Source organism: Episyrphus balteatus, chromosome 2 (assembly GCF_945859705.1).
Source record: "Episyrphus balteatus chromosome 2, idEpiBalt1.1, whole genome shotgun sequence".
NCBI lineage: Eukaryota > Metazoa > Arthropoda > Insecta > Diptera > Syrphidae > Episyrphus > Episyrphus balteatus.
The window spans coordinates 70,095,053-70,109,508 of NC_079135.1; the positions used below are offsets into that span (position 1 = coordinate 70,095,053).

Here is a 14,456-nt window from a genome sequence, read left to right on the forward strand (position 1 = left end):
TTCATTTAACTGAGAAAGATTATCTTTTCTGATGTTGTTATTTCATTTTTACTTTTTTTTTGAAAACACAGAGGCAGAGGTACTTTCTCTGTTTATGAAATGCCCATTCAATTTTCCGGGTTGTTTTTGCCACGGTTCGGGTGAGGATTCTAGATTTGAGTACCATTCCCATTTATTTCTCATAGAGAAACAGGACAAGGATAATCTTTTCGTTTGTTTACGGATGAGGCTTTGTAAGAAGAAGCTTCTTATAAGGAGGACAAAAAATTGGTAGGCTATGAGAACATTTATTCGTATTCGATAAACACAATTCATATAGGTATATAAAAGGACCAATATTTTCACATATCAGAGAAAAATATTGTAGAACAATTAAGAGCTTCTCTATTCAATAAAGATTATGTAAGTATACACAATAGAGACAAGGTAAAAAAGGAAAAGTTCAACAAAAAATTAAGTGGATGACTGGATAACAGGCAATTGCTTCTATAGTACAAGGTGCTTTATATTACATATATTTAAAAACTCTTTAAATTCTATTCTAAGAAATTAAGTTACGTCTACTCTAATAGAATCAGTTTAAATTAAAATTTTGTTTGTACATGAAAAATTCTATCGTCACTTGTGGGACTCTTGGGCAGTTCATTTTTTTTTTTGTACCTAATTGTAATATATTTTCATAATACCAACATTACAATTTATTGATTAAACAAAACGATGTAATGGAAAATATGCTAACTTGTTTTTATTTTTTTAATTAACAGGGCTTTTTATTTTACTGTTATAGAAAGGATAAGAAAAAACAAAGTTTTTGAGGTAGAATACTTATGTGATTACAGAATCCATACTTTTATTTCAAATTTGTGTTAAAATAATTTTTTTACGTATCTAAATGTAGGTATTTATTTTAATATGAAAAATCCGGTTTTGTTTTTAATTTTTTCAAAAATTGTATGAGATTAAAAAATTATTTTTTCAAAAACATACTCAAGTGTTATCAGAAAAATGTTTGACCGCTTTAACCAAATCTTACTATAGAATTAAAGAAAGTAAAAATTTTATTTATTTTTTTTCCAATTTTTTTTTATAAAGTTTGATAAGTGATAAGAAATATCTGCCCTTAAATTTTTATTATACATAATTGGTTCTAACGAGGTATACCTACCTAAAATAAAAAAAAAAAACAACAACGCCATTTTTGTCCAGTTCTGAATTTTTTGAGGAATACTAAAAACACAGTTTTGTTAAAATAGCTTAAAGCATAACGTTCATCAAGTTTAATCGAAATTGTAAGCTTTTCCAAAAAAAATTGGAATAACTTTAAAATTTTTTTGAAGGAACAGGTTCTAAGTTTTTATTTCCTCGCGATCCAGATCAGATTTGTTTTGTAAATGATTCAGAAATAATCAAAGGTTAAATTTCATTTGGTTTGAGGACTTTTAAGGAAAATTTTGTAACTCAACTCAAATTTATAAAATTGAGTCAAAAATAACTTTCCAAAAATCTTCAAATTTTGCAATATTGAAAAAAAAAAAAATAGTAAAAACATATTTTGAAACAGGGTTGTAAAAAATCAATCAAAAAAATGTATTTGAAATCAAAATAAAAATATTTATTGCAAATAAAAAAAATTGCATTAGAAAAAAAATATTAAGGAATTGCAACTGAAAAAAATTTTTATTGCAACTGAACAATATTTTATTATTGCAACTAAAAATATTTCGGATACAAAAAGATTTTGTTTTTTGAAAATAAAAATTTTTTGCATAATAAAAAAATGTATTGCAAATTAAAAATTTTCTGCATTGAAAAAAAAAATCAATGCATGTGTGCATTATTGTTATTGCAACTGAATTTTTCAGTTGCAATAACATTTTTTTATTGCAAAATATTTTTAGTTGCAACAAATATTTTTTTAATGCAAATATTTTTCAGTATAAATAAAATTGTAAATTTTTTTTAGTTGCAATAAGTATTTTTATTTTTATTTCAAATACATTTTTTTGATTGATTTTTGTACAACCCTGTTTCAAAATATGTTTTTTTTTTTTACTATTTTTACTTGCGATATAGGTACTATAGGGCAAGTTTAGGATTCGTAAAAAAAATCGAACTCGAGATAACAATTTTACATGACATTACGATGATGGAGAATGCCAAAAAAGTGGGTCCGGCAATTCTGTCTGTCTGTCTGTCTGTCTGTCTGTCTGTCTGTCTGTCTGTCTGTCCGTCTGTCTCTATCTGGAGCTGCAGCCTAAACGAGTGAAGTGATTTTCTTCAAACTTGGTAGTTAGCAGTTTTTGGTGATTCCCTAGAGGGGAAATTGAAATTTTTTTTTTATGACCAAAACTAACGGTACCTGCCATATAACGGAAATAGAAAAGTTAATTTTTTTCAAAAACGGCTCTAACGATTTTGATTAAAATTTTTGTGTGTAATACTACACATAAGGGCCAACTTTTTAAATAAAAAAAATATTTTTTGTACCGTTATTAACGGTACCTGTCATAGAACGGTTTTTTTCGTTTCTGAATATCTCGTACAAAATTAACCCGATTTAAATGAAAATTTTTATACAAAAGTGTGTAAGTAAAGATAATATTAAAATTTTAGAAAATTTTCAAAAAACGCATTTTTGGTTTTTTAAAAAATATTTCAAAATTTTTTTTTGAAAAATCAATTTTTTGAAAACGGATCAATGAAAAATTTTGAAATTTAGTTTTTATGTGTAAATTAATTATTTCTTCAAAATGGCATACCAACTTTTTTTTTGAAAAATTTTAAAAAAATTTTATATATAAAAAATTATTTTTTTAAAAAACGGCTCCTACAATTTTCAAAATTTTTTTTCTAAAAATACCTTTTTATACGAGAAATAAAATGGCATATTTGTTTTTTTTTTTTAAAGATATTTTAAAACGGAGTTTTATTAATTATAAAAACAGATTTAATTTTTTTATACTACTTATGAAATTTCTTCAAAATATCGAATTTTAAATTTCTTGAATAAAAAGCTTTAACATTATAGTTACTTTAAGCATAAGAGCAAGTACGTGCGACCCCAGTCGTGCAATTTATTTTTTTTAATATTGCAAAATTATATATATAATGGAAAAAAAATGCATTAACAATGATTTCTTACAGCCCTGTTTTGAACTAGGTTTTTAGATTTTTAAACTAAGTTTTTAAATTTTCACAGAAAAAATAAAAAACATAAGAAAACTTTGACTATTTTCTACTGGAAATAACCCTACGAAATCACTAGTTATAACGATTTTGCGAAAGGTGGTTGGAAACTGGAGACAGCAAAAACTAGGCAACTCTACCCTATTTGTTTTTTATTGTTTCTTTTTGATTTCTTGGAATTCATCAATCTTCCTCTAAAATTTGAGTACGTGATATGCAATAGTATCTTAATGACCATCCTAATATACTTAAAAGTCAGTGAAAACTGTAATTTTGTTATAAATTTCTAACATTTAAATATTTAAGGTCACTATGGCGTATGCGTAATATTTTTTTTATCCTGAATAGCCTAATTAAAACCAACAACAGATGCAACTCCAAACTTTTGAAGTATAGTTTGAGGTTTAATAATTTTAATAAAACGTTTATAATGGCGTTCTTTCAAGCTTGACATATTGAAAGTTTACTACGTATTACAATAACAATATAGTAAAATCATAAAGCTCATTAGTCAGTGGAAAACATATTATTTCATCATTTACTGTTTGGTGTTCAGTTCTGCAACAACAACAAACTCATTACAAAAGTTCGAAGAGTTAGTTATTTTTTATAAGGTTTAACTGACTGTAACACACTAATCTACAACAATGTTACCTAAGTTTATTCCTTTCCACTAGCTTAAAGCTAACAACATGCATTAAATGTTTTTACTTCAACCTAATTTACAAGTTCCATTGCTGGTATTTGTTTAATGGCCAATTCTAAACTGGTGCCAAATGGATCCTTGTTTTTCAACAAAACTATGTTTTTTTTGTTTGTGGCATTGTGACACCAACAAATTCCTATAATCCCATCTCCTCTAATCTTCACCATGAACTGTACATTTGCAAACACAAAAAAACGAAAAAAAATACGAAAAATCGTTTTCAAGTGACTGCAATGGACGCCTATGATGCTTGTAAAAGAGTGATTGACAATTAAATGCGCTCATGCAAGAGTTAGCCAGAAGCCTTAATATCCCGGAAATGGTTTTTAGTTGAAAAGGGTAAAAGTATTCTTTTTTTTTTGTGTGGCATACCATACAAAATTTTTATTTGTACAAACTCTTATTTCAAAATAAAGTAACTTACTCATAAAAAACATACAAATTGAAAAACACATTTTTCATTTGAACATTTAACTTTAAGTAGCTAGGTAGTTAAGAGTATTTAAGGACTTTAAATGTATATATATTTGAGTTAGTTGAAAAGTAAAACATTTCAGTGGTAAGACTTTTAGTTTTAAAGATTTCATCAAATAAAAAAACATAGAAAGAAAATTTTGTTTGGAAACTCATCAATTTTTGGTGGTAAGTGCATGTTTACAAAGGAAGTTTGTCTCTAAAATATGATGTGATTTGAAAAAAAAAAAGAAATAATAATATATGCAATGCACACGTGGTTGAAGTGAAACCGTTAAAATCATTTTTCTTGCAAAAAAAAATCGAAAAAATATAAATTTTTTTTATTCCATCACTTTTTTTTATATGACAACCTACATTACATTTTATACCATCTGAAAGCTTATTGTTTCAGCTCAAAATATTTTTATCGACCATGTCTATACAACATCTACAAAAAGAGCTAGAACTTTTTTAACCCAATTAGATTTCATAAAAAAAGCCAAACAATCAATATCTTTTCTCTTCTAACGCCATTTAATCCATTTTTTAATTGACAACCTTTTATATGACGCTTCAATCATATTTCTACGATACCTACAAAAAAAGAAAGAATTTTTTAAAGCCAACCATGTCGAAATTTCAAACTGAGATTACGGTACTTCCTACACTGGTGGCTGGTCATCGGCAACAGATCTTTACAGGTGTTTTGAGGTATTTTTCAAGTTTTTCAATAAAAGATTATGTAACTTGTAGATCACGTACCATTATGTGTGATATATCAAATGAAGGGTAATATTAGATAAAGTTAAATAAATTTGTTATCAGATCAAAAGATATAACGTGTTTAGAAAAAGAACATCTTTTCAGAATTTTGAATATAAAATTAATTGAAATTTTGCAAAATTCTAATTTATTTAATTACCTCAATTTATAAGTTCAAGTGACCTCAACTCCAAAAATTTATAAATTGAATTATATTCAATCGCTTCACTTAAAATACAAATAATTTTAATAATTTTTTATTATTTTTGTTATTTTTTTCTTCGTTATTATTTAATTACCTATCTACTGTATAAATTTCATTCATCTATCTATTAAAACAAAAAAGTTATGATCAATTGATTTTTCCTGTCGCTTTTTCGTTTCATCTTGTTTCAAAACACTACGATACTAAAGAAGTTTTCACTTCAAAAAATGTGTGTGACGACATACGAACGACACGCCGAAAATAATTTTTTTGGATTTTCAATATCATAATTTTGGATTTGATTTACGCATCGATATTTCTAAAGACATTAGTTTTTATAATATCTAAAACACCAGTTTAAACGATTTTGACTTAACTGGGGTTTATCTGGGCTGTTGAAGAATCGGCTCTCAGAAAAATTTGCAAAATTCAAATATATCTAACAGTTCTGTGGCACATTTTGTAATCTTCAATTTTTTTTATCACAAAAGTACTGCCCATTATTTGCAACATTACACACAAAAAATTTCATTTAATATCGTTAGAACCGTTTTTGAAAAAATAAATACAATTTTCTATTTTCGTTCATTTTCAATCTTCCCTCAAGGAAATCTAGTAGAGTAACTAAAGCAAATTATTAGGGAACCCGGCCGAACAGCTCTGATTTTAACGATTTTTTTTTCAAACGTAGGTAATTAAAAATACTTTAAAGTCTATAGATTAAAAATTGCCGGTGTTGCCGTATTGTTTTTTAAAATTAAAATTAATTTTTTTTTTAACTAAACCATTTTTTTTCTTAAATTTCATAAAACAAATGATAGCAAAAAATTCTCTAGGTAATTTAAGGAAAATATATAAAAGGCAGCAAAGGACAATCTTCCATCGTTTAAGCGATAAATGCAATTTTCTAACATTCTGACCTCAAACACAAAAAAAATATTTTGAAAACAACGGCAACACCTACAATATTTTAAAATACATTTTTAAAAAGCCAGAAGCTCATTCATATCTCTTAAATTTAAATCCACTAAATTTAATCAAGACTTTTTGAAAAAATGGTCCTCAAACTCAGAATTAAAAAAAAAAATGTTATTAGAAAAATTTAAAAAGTGACTTTTTTCCAAACTTTTTCTAATAAAATATGAATTTATTTAAAAAAAATGTTTGGCCATAAATATTATCAGTTCAATTTCGAAGCAAAAAAGGTAAAATATATCACACTTTTGAAAAAAAAAATGAAAAATTACTTCAATTTCAAGGGTTTTTTTTTATTAAAACTGAATGTTTGCATTGAAATAATTAATTTTCTCAAAGACTATGGTAAATAGGAACTTTAAATTTTTGCTCTTTAACTTTCAACAGTAAGGGTTATTAAATGAATAAAAAATAATTTTATGTTTAGATGTTGAACTTTAAAAAAAAATACGTTACATTTTTTTTCAAAACTTTTATTAAAAAAAGTTCTTCGAAAATGAAATACTTTTTAATTTTTTTCATAAACCGTAATACATATTGACATTTCCTTTTATAATTTGAAATCATAATAAATGCGGCCAAGAAAATTTGAAAATAAATGCATTTTATATTACGACCAAGTTTAAAAAACGACGTGTTAAAATTTTTTCAATAATTTTTTTTTTTCAAAAATCTGAGTTCAATTACCATTCTTTCAAAAGCCGTTCATTCAATTAACTTAATTTTAATATTACATATATTACTAAGCTTCTAGCTTTTAAAAAATGTTTATTTGAATATTGTAGGTGTTGCCGTTGTGTTCAAATATTTTTTTTTGTGTTTGAAGTCAATTAATAAGAAAATTGCATCTATCGCTTGAACTATGGAAGATTGTCCCTCACTCCCATATTTTTTTTTCCTTGAATTTCCTAGACAATCTTTTGGCATCAATCAATTTATGAAATTTAAGAAAAATTTTTGAAAAAAATTTGTTTTTGTTCACAAAAATCTTCAATTAAATTTAAAAAATCAAAACGGCAACACCGGCAATTTTTAATTTATAGACTTTAAAGTATTTTTAATTACCGACGTTTGAAAAAAAAAGATCATCAAAATCTAAGCTGTTCGGCCGGGTTCCCTAATATTGCCAATTTTTGAGCTTTAGTTACTCCACTAATCACCCAAAACATCGTTTCGAAATATATTTTTATTTTCATAAGGTTTGATTACTATGGGTGCCTGATAATAATGATTTTTGATTATTTTCATCAAAATAAAGACCTCAGTTAAAAATAAAGACTTCCATTTTATTTATGAAACCGTAGCTGCTTTGAGCAAATCGAACTTTTATAAGAAATTGGTATAATGAAAAGGAGGTATCGTTAGTTTTGGTACAATAAAGCTCACTCGGTGATTTTTACATGAATATTTAACCCTATCGAGGTATCCGTTCGGAGAAATGTTTTTTCGAAATCGGAGGTATGCGTTCGAGGTATGCGTTCCGATTAACATATCCGAGAATCTTCCGATGAAACATAGCGCCCATCAACGCATTGCGATGAACTGTGTTTAGCAAAGTCTTTTTGAAAGTTGTTCTTTAAATTTTATCGGAAATTCTCCGACATAAAACAGTTGCGGAATATTTTAAGAAAAGTGGAATTTCACAGTAAAACAAAAATATGTGAATAGGTATAATTTTGATTTTTTAGTGCAGATTAATAAAAAACAGCGAAAAAGCCTCAGCAAGGATTTTTACTTATTGATTAAATCACGCTGACACATGTGTCAAATGAATGCGAGTGTATATTTTTTTCAGACGTGGATACCTTGAAGGAAATGTAAGTTCCGATCGGAACGGGCTTTCGTTTCGAAACTTTCGGATACCTCGATAGGGCTGATTATTTGAAAGACTAGAGATCATACAAAATAAATTGAATCGTTTATTTTCAAAACATGATAAGTCCACTTTTTTTCAAAATTCGTCTTTTTAACTGAATATGTTCTTGGGGGATAACCACACCTGCCTTCAAAATATGAAGCATCTAATCAGTCTATATTCGATTTTACAGCGATTTTACATGATAAAAGTCCCGGACTTATCATCTTTTGAAAATAAACAGAAACTTTTTTATGAGTAATTGACTACACATAAAGAAGCTGACTATTGACTCAAATTCTTAAGTTGAAAGCGCCTTTCAAGTAAAATAACTACTCGAAACATTATATTAATTGTATTCCCAAATGCATTTGTTTGATAGAGTGCGGCTTTAAAAAAAATTTTATATTCATTTTAAAACTAATTTCACATTCGTTTATTTTCAAAGTATGATAAGTCCAAAATCGTTTTTATTTTTTATCTCTTGAACTATCGATCCAAAAAGTAAATACTGTAAATAATGATATTATATAGAAAAAAATTACACATACGCCACAGTGAACCGTAAATTTGAAAAAAAAAATTGAAAAAAAAGTTTTTAATTCATGTTTTTAAATAATAAAATTTTTAAACTTGATTAACATTAGCTTTATTAATCAGAATTTACTTATTTAAATGTCATCCTGATTATATTAAAAGCCTAAACAAGCTGATTTTTATATTTTTCAAAAGGTGGTGTCGTAAGAAAAAAGGTTTACATATGGTTGCCTAGCATTATCTCGTCAAGGCGTTGGGTTTAAACTCTAAAGTTCTCTTTTTGTATTTTTTTTTTCGAACACGCCACCCTGCTTAAAAAAAAAGACTTGTTGTACCTAAATCACAAGTGCTTAATTCTTCGTGAGTAAAAAATGAAAACAGAACTGTTGTACTATGCTTTGTAACACATTTTCAGCTGACGATGCACGAGTTAAGTTTTTGATTGCACAAATACCTTTCCTACAAACGAATGCAATAGTTATATGGAAGAAGTGCTTGAGCAAATACCAACGTTTCCCACAAATCCTTTTTTCACCTTTAAAAATTGTTTTGATTTGAAATGGTTCTTAAACACTATTAGGTAAGTGCTTTGTTGTTTTCTTTTTTCAAAAAAGAAAGTTTAGGACTTTTTTATACAGGTTCGTTTGTTTCCTATTTATCAGAACTTAACAGTTTTGTTCAATGTCTCAAAATCTTTCTATAGTAAACTATCAGCTTTAAATACAAAAAGAATATTGACTCTTAACAACTTAACAACTGTACACAAAATATAAAGCTAACTGAAGCACGACACTTTTAATATTTATTTGATGTTATAACATAGATTTTATGAAAACCATTGATAGAGAAATAGTTCTTCATAAATTATAAGATCCCCAAAAATGTACATTTAAAAGTAGACAAAATTGAGATGAAAGTCGCATATACTTGTTCTTATGTTAAAAGTACATAAATATTAGATAACCCAAGGAAATTCATCGATTTGTTTAGATACCAGAAAAAAAATGAAAACAAAAATTAGGTTAAAACAAATGTTTTTTAAAAACTTTTTTCAATTTTTTTTGAAAATTTTCATTGAATCAAATATACGTAAATAACAAAAATGTCCTTTTTTGCAAAAAGTGGCATCGACATATTTTCACTATCCGTTTTTTTTGAGAAAAACTAAAAAAGTAGTTTTGTTAGAATAGTCTAGATTCTAGAAGATCAGGAGGTATAAATTCTAGGTGAGATATTAAAAAAAAAAACAACTTTGGAAATACCAAATTTCAAGAAAACCATGTACCTACAGATGGAAATCAAAGGATTTTTTAGCTTTATAACCAACGTTTATAACAAATTTACAAAAAATTGGAATAAATTCTTCTTTTCAAAGTCCAAAATTTCTAACTGACGAGTACTCAACAGTTTTGAAAAATTTGCCTTGGGGACTTAAGGACAAAAATTATACAGAAATTAGTGCTAATACAATTTGTACACAAATTGACTTTAAACATTAAAATAAATATTTGAACAGAGCCCCAATACATATAATAAAATAATACAAACATTTTTGAAAAGCCAGAAGTTTAGTACTATCTTTTTCACACTTAAAAATTAAGTTAATTGTATGAAGTGTTTTTGAAAGACTGGCTAAGAATTTTGAAAAAAAAATTAATTAATTAAAAAAAAAATGTACTTTTCTTTTTTTCAAAAATTTCTTCCAAAAAGGAGGATGTTATCAATACGTCTGTATTCTTTTTTTATGTTTCTTACCTCATAAGTTTCGACTGGGTGAATCGATTTTGATAATTTTTTTTGTATTTGAAAGCTGGTGCCATTGCGGTCCCATTAATTAAATTGGTTCCGTATTATTATAAGTTTCGATAGAAGTCGATTTTTTTTTTTGGTAAAAATGATTATTTGACATTACATATTTATTGATAGTTCAGTTTAGAAGACTTCTTCTTCTTTTTTTTTTAATAAATAATTTGCAAATCTATATTCAAAACACAGCTTCACCCACACATAAAGAATGATTCTTTCATTTAATATCAATTTACCAATCTTTAAAAAAATGTAAACCCTTTAACTTTCTCCCACAATTCACCCACAAACACTAACAGCATTGAAACTAATTTAACAAAAGAATTCAAAACAAATTTGGCAAAAAGAAAAAAACTCCTTTTCTTTATTTCTAATTTATTCATCATAAAAATTTTAAAAGAAAACGTTATCTTAACGATGAAATATGAAAAGGACTTTCCAAACGAATATGTAATAACACCTTTTTAAGCAAACCCTGAATCACACACCTAACGAAGATAAATTAAGCTCGTTTTGTCATGAATGCATTTTGAAATATTTATATTTAAAAAAACATGTTTTCGCCCCACACAAAAATCCACTCGCAGATAGGTAGTCCTTGTAAGACTTCTCCCAAAAAAAAGGATACAATATGCATCATCATTTATCACTTACCAATCTTTACCGTCGTCGTATGTGTGGTCTCAAAAATCCTTTAGAGGTATGTTTTTTTTTTATTTTGTGTTTTTTTTTGTGATTTATTTTCTTTCATAAATCTTTTCTCATCTCAAAAATGGAAATATCCTTTTTCTGTTTTGGTTTTATTTATTTTTGGGGGAATGAAAACACACAAAAACTCGATAATTACTGATAATAACTTAATCCTTGCAGGCCGATGTTTGAATTATATAAACATCAAATTAATTTCACGATCCAAAAAACACGCACTCGTAAGAATTTTTCTACTCTTTCTTTAGAAATCAAGCCGAATTATTAAATAAGCTTCTCCTTAAGTACCCTTAATTAGCACTTTCACAATCAACACTTCACAAATTACATGCACCAATTAACACACACACTCTTCACAAGAGGAAGAAGATACCATTACTCAACACGTGTTAACCGTTGGTTTAGGGCCGAAGTTTTTGCCTGTTGAACGGTAATTTACTGACTACGACTGACAAGTTCGTGATGGAAATTGTCGAATCGCGTGCTAATAGGCTTTTAACGGTAATAGTGTGTGCGAGAGACAATATTGATGATAATCTTCGACTGAATGATACGAAGGGATGCTGTGTACTGAATGAAATCTTGAACTGTAAATTGCTATTAGCCAAAAACAGAACTGTTCATTTAGTTGTTTCCATAGGGACGTTATTTTGTGTACAAAGGCTTTTGTATGTCAAACAGTGTTAGATGTTTGAAGCCAAAATATAACAGGAACTGTTCGTAGTTCTTTTGAAGGGAAATGTATGATGTGGGAAATTTTTTGGAGACTGCGTGGTAAAGGGGAAATGAAATTCGAAATATTTTATAAAGATGAAAAAGGACCATTAGCACACCAGAGTCAAAGAAAACACATTCGAAATGATGTTGGAAAAAATGTTGAAGCTGAACAGATTTAAGAATTCAACGGAACATTTCTCCTTTGGCAACAGTTTAAATTCCTTTTTTTCGAAAACAATTTTATTTTTTTTTTTTTTTTCAGAGGGGAAATGGTTCGTCCTCGTGTATCTTCTAAATGAGGACATACAACAGGTTGTGTTTACTTCTTTAAAAAAAAAAGAAGCTTATTATAATAACAGAAGATTTAGTTGTGTATATTCAAAACGGTATATATAGAAACCGTTTATGGTAAATTGCAAATCTTCATCGAGAAAAATGGATCGAAGATTGTGTAAGTTAGGCTATTTTTCTAAACTTCTGTTCAGATTTTTGACAGAGTTGCTTTTTAATTCTTGCCAAAGAACATTCTAATTTTTCGGCGTCGAGCAACGAACGCAATATTGTCAAACTGACAAGCTTTGCCCTAAAAGACATGAGTTAGTGAATTTTAAAAATGGCCATTGTTTTCCTTACTTAGACAACCAATTGCAACTATAACATTAAGTTAAGTAAAGAGATCTCTTAAAATTAACCATTTTCATAAGCTTTAAATATTTATTTTAATAAAATCGGTGAATTTCATACGATTTGTAAGAAAGTTGTTGAATTATTACCTCATTAAACTGATTTTTTCTGGAGCGAGAACTCGCAAAGTTCAACATTTTAAATCAAAAATGCAACAAAGTAATTTTTTTTCAAATACGTTTTTATTTTTAGCAGTCTATTTTACGAAATAAAAAAATATTTTTAAATACAAAATAAATATTTTAACAGCTATACCTTGTTTGTGCAATGATTCTGAGCAAGTTTTATCACAGAATTAATTTTTGCAAATAATTATGTCAATGGAAAAAATGGGGTACCTAATGGGTATCATGTTTTTTTTCTGAAAAGCGAATTTATTTTATTAAAATTAATTGATTTTTGTACCAAAAGAAACATTTCAATTAAAAAATTATAGTTAAAAAAAGAAATAATTAGTATTCTTTTCAAGCGGTTAAGAATTTCAGTGACTTATAAATCATTATAATTTAGAAGTTCAGGGCTACTGTTTGCATTTTTATTTATTGATTTTTTTTATTTCATTTAAATTGTTGTGTTCTTTTAAAAACTGAAAGATTCTCTTTCCTGCGAAAAAAATCGAGTTTTGTGATGAGAGTATATTGGCCTTCCAAAATAAGAGCGAAAAGCATATTTTTTTTAATAAAAGGATGTACATATAATAGCGATGTAATAAGAAATATCTATAAATACTCAAAAGAAAAGTTTCAAGTATTTCTAACAGCAATCTACATTATGTATAAAAATAATAAAGATGTATCATGTATGTACAGTGTACACATCTTGGCTCCCGATGTGATATTTATTCTATATTTCTACAAAGGTAAAAAAAATGTATAGACATTACAATCATGTCGCTTATTGATATAAAATTATGCAAAGGATTTGAAATAAAGAGCGCTATTGTTAAAGTAAAATAGCGTTTTTTAAAAATAATAACAAAACAAAAAAAATCACTTACATACATACACAGATCTTCGAAATGCACTTACATACATGTTCATTGTTCTTGCTTGACTTTCTTGAAGCTTAGTAAATTATAACTGAATTTTAGTTCACTGAATTAGATTGTTATATTTAAGTTATCTCCCGCATTGTTTAAGTTTTCTCGAAATGATTTTGATCTTAGGAAAATGATACTTTTTTTCATGCCTAGTTTTTCCATTTTTAAATTTTATTTTATTTGTATTTTTTTATTTCCTGACAAATAAATTTTCAATTGACTTTCTGAAATTTGATTTTTTTTCTTCGCCTTTGGTTTTATTTTAGTATTATGTTTTCGAAGAGTTGTTATTTTCAAAGTGTTCTGAAATATAATTTTACACATACATACATACAAACAGGGTGATGGTGAACCGGTGTTCAGTTTGAAAAATTAAATGGCTTTAATGGTTATAAATTGCATCGAGTACAGTAAAAATTTCTTCTTTTTTTCGAAAATGCAAATAACTTAATTTTCATATTTTGTCATATATGTACCTTCATTAGTATTGTTAACGTTATAAGGCAAACAAAAATAAACAATATTAGAGCGCTCACCAGCTTTGAAATATCAGATTTTGTGCTCTTATTATTTGATTATATCTTAATAGAACACACTGAACCAAAAATTTAATTAATTTTCAGCCGATGAAAAATTTAATTGGCTCAACGAAATGGCTTTCATACGTTAACGAAGAACTTCATCAATTAACGAAAACGGTCGTATTTTAATGAATTTTTTCATAAAAAATTTTGATCAAGAATTAATGAATTTTTTCATCAACTAACGTAAACTTTCTTAAGCTAACGAATTTTTTCGTAAATATTATGAATATTTTAAT

The 14,456-nt window shown here is 26.9% G+C and overlaps 1 protein-coding gene across 3 annotated transcripts in view; it reads right to left on the minus strand.

The window, feature by feature from the left end:
• Positions 1–14,089, minus strand: part of LOC129911530 (uncharacterized) — an 86,972-nt gene extending 72,883 nt beyond the window's left edge. The window contains exons 1-2 of one of the 3 annotated variants that reach the window (XM_055989359.1): positions 13,975–14,089; positions 13,599–13,939 (exon numbers count right to left, since the gene is read on the minus strand). The gene's annotated coding sequence lies outside the window, so the exon portion shown is untranslated. Of the gene's footprint in view, positions 1–11,142; positions 12,029–13,594; positions 13,940–13,974 lie in introns of those variants that run through there. The other 2 variants (XM_055989357.1, XM_055989355.1) reach the window with 2 other exon arrangements.
• Positions 14,090–14,456: the final 367 nt, after the last annotated feature.